This window comes from Mandrillus leucophaeus, unplaced genomic scaffold (assembly GCF_000951045.1).
Source record: "Mandrillus leucophaeus isolate KB7577 unplaced genomic scaffold, Mleu.le_1.0 Scaffold870, whole genome shotgun sequence".
Lineage (NCBI taxonomy): Eukaryota > Metazoa > Chordata > Mammalia > Primates > Cercopithecidae > Mandrillus > Mandrillus leucophaeus.
Window position 1 is genome coordinate 139,886 of NW_012109475.1, and position 2,495 is coordinate 142,380.

The following is a 2,495-nucleotide window of genomic DNA, read 5'->3' on the forward strand; positions in this document are numbered from 1 at the left end:
GGGCACCTGCCACCACACCCAGCTAATTTTTAGTATTTTTAGTAGAGACAGGCTGGGCACAGTGGCTCATGCCTGTAATCCCAGCACTTTAGGAGGCCAAGGCAGGCGGATCACCTGAGGTCAGGAGTTTGAGACCAGCCCGGCGAACATGGTGAAACCCTGTCTCTACCAAAAATATAAAAATTAGCCAGGCATGGTGGTAGATGCCTGTAATCCCAGCTACTCAGGAGGCTGAGGCAGGACAATCGCTTGAACCAGGGAGGCGGAGGTTGCAGTGAGCCAAGATTGCACCATTGCACTCCAGCCTGGGGGACAAGAGCGAGACTTCGTTTAAAAAAAAAAAAAAAAAAGTAGAGACGGGGTTTCACCATGTTGGCCAGGCTGGTCTCGAACTCCTGACCTTGGGTAATCCACCCACTTTGGCCTCCCAAAGTGCTGGGATTACAGGTGTGAGCCACCGTGCCCAGCCTAGACTTGTGTTTTAATGGGGTTTCCCACCTGGCACATATTTTCCACTGCCGACCTCCTGACCTCCAAATACCACATCTACAACACAGCCACCCAGTAGCTGCCCTGGGTGAAGGACAGGCATCCTGACCTTGTCTGTATTCTAGAGGCTTTGTTCTAGTCATACATTTGGACAGTGGGTTCCCGCTTTCACTTCGGAGTCACTCTGTCCTCTGGGATAAGGGAAGTGAGAACTGCTCCCTGAGGAATGAGATCATGAAGGGGCCTGGTAACGGCTGGGAAGGCACAGAAATAAAGCTTTCAGGGAGGGAAATGTGAGGAATGCGTTCATCAGATGGGAAACAAATAGTGGCATTTATCGGACTCTCGCTGTGTGGAGGCCCTGGGTCTCACCAGATGTATTTGTTTTCTACCGCTACTGTAACAAATTACCAGAAACTTCATAGGTCAAAACAATATCCATTTATTAGCTCACCATTCCATAGGTCAGAAGCCCAAGTAGGTCTTCTGTGGGTCTCATAAAGGCTGAAATCAAGGTGTGGTATGGACTGAGTTGCTGTCTGGAGGCTCTGGGGAAGAATTTGATTCCAAGCTCATTCAGGTTGTGGGCAGAATCTAGCTCCATGCACTTCTAGGGCTGAAGTCCGTTTTCTTTTCTTTCTTTCTTTTTTTGAGACGAGTCTCCTTCTGTCGCCCAGGCTGGAGTGCAGTGGCAGGATCTTGGCTCACTGCAAGCTCCGCCTCCTGGGTTCATGCCGTTCTCCTGCCTCAGCCTCCTAAGTAGCTGGGACTACAGGCGCCCGCCACCATGCCCGGCTAATTTTTTGTATTTTTAGTAGAGACGGGGTTTCACCGTGTTAGCCAGGATGGTATTGATCTCCTGACCTCATGATCTGCCCTCCTTGGCCTCCCAAAGTCCTGGGATTACAGGCCTGAGCCACTGCCTCCGGCCATGAGGTCTGTCTTCTTACTGGCTGTTGTTGCAGCTCTTCTCAGATTCTCAGCCTGACACTTGTCCCTCTCATGGACAAAACTCTTCTACTTCAAGTTTCTCCACCTTCCTCTTCTGTCTTTAAGGACCCTTATGATTACCTTGGACCTACCAAAATAATCCAGAATCATATTCTATTTTAAGATCAGCTAATGAGTAACCTTAGTTATGTCTGCAAAAACCCTTTCACCATGTAGTGTAACTATTCGTAGGTGAGATGATCATATTTACAGGTTCTGGAGATTTGGGCACGGAATCTTGGAGGTGGCCATTTTCAGAATTCTGTTCCCCATAACAGATCGACTTGCAACGTCCCAGAATCTCACAGAGTCTAGCTCAGGAGAGGCCCAGAGCAGGGTGAGGCAGTTGTCTGTTCCTGTCTGCGTTGTAGTAGAAGGTGCCAAGGCCGAGATGGGGTCCGCTCCCCAATCCCACCCACAGCGGGCGGGCCTGGAGTAGGGGTAGCTCGCCTGCGCCTCCTGGCGGCCAGGGACCGAGACCTACTTCAGCTCTCACCCGTGTCACAGGAATAAGGCCACTTTCCCAGTTCGCAGTGGGGTTTAAACTGGCCGGAACAGGTTGGTGACTTGGGCCGGGAACTGCCTTCCCATTCTCCATCACACGGCGCCTGCGGATTGATCGCGCAGGCCCCGCCACACCCCTGATCTCCTGGGCGACGCCGGAAGAGTGCTCTGGTCCAGAGATTCCTCGCAACGCGGCAGCCCTAGCCTCTTCGACTTTGGTTCCGACTGAGAGCCGCAGTCTGACGGGAGCTGATCGCCATAAAAATACCGGAAATGTGCTTCGGTAGGGTTTCCCCTGCGCCGCCGCGACCACGGGCTTTGGTTCCGCCGGCGTAGGGGCCCGGAAGTGCGGCCTTGTAGTCCGTGAGAAGGAGGCGGCCACAGTAGAGCCTGGTGCCTGAAGAGGAGTCGGAGGTGGGGTCGGATGGGCATCCCCCTGCCGCAGGGCTGGCGAGGAGGCTGGGGCGTGCCAGGGGAGGGGCACCTGCGCTCCGCTAGAAGCGCACGCTGCG

General features: G+C 53.5%; 1 protein-coding gene across 1 annotated transcript in view; it reads left to right on the plus strand.

The window, feature by feature from the left end:
• Positions 1 to 1,444: 1,444 nt before the first annotated feature.
• Positions 1,445 to 2,495, plus strand: part of ZBTB45 (zinc finger and BTB domain containing 45) — a 14,180-nt gene continuing 13,129 nt past the window's right edge. The window contains exon 1 of the mRNA XM_011969099.1: positions 1,445 to 2,397. The gene's annotated coding sequence lies outside the window, so the exon portion shown is untranslated. The remainder of the gene's footprint in view (positions 2,398 to 2,495) is intronic.